Below are 432 nucleotides of genomic sequence, written 5' to 3' on the forward strand. Positions count from 1 at the left end.
GTTTGGGTTTCTTCTCTTGAGTAGCAACTTGCTTGCTGTTCTTTTTGAAGTTCCCCTTCTTCTTCCCTTTGCCCTTTTTCTTGAAACTAGTGGTCTTGTTGACCATCAACACTTGATGCTCCTTCTTGATTTCTACCTCCGCAGCTTTCAGCATTGCGAAGAGCTCGGGAATAGTCTTATTCATCCCTTGCATATTATAGTTCATCACGAAGCTCTTGTAGCTAGGTGGTAGTGATTGGAGAATTCTGTCAATGATGCAATCATCTGGAAGATTAACTCTCAATTGAATCAAGTGATTATTATACCCAGACATTTTCAGTATATGCTCACTGACAGGACTGTTCTCCTCCATCTTGCAGTTATAGAACTTATTGGAGACTTCATATCTCTCAATCCGGGCATTTGCTTGAAATATTAACTTCAACTCCTGGA

This window comes from Triticum urartu, chromosome 2, assembly GCF_003073215.2.
Source record: "Triticum urartu cultivar G1812 chromosome 2, Tu2.1, whole genome shotgun sequence".
Taxonomy (NCBI): domain Eukaryota; kingdom Viridiplantae; phylum Streptophyta; class Magnoliopsida; order Poales; family Poaceae; genus Triticum; species Triticum urartu.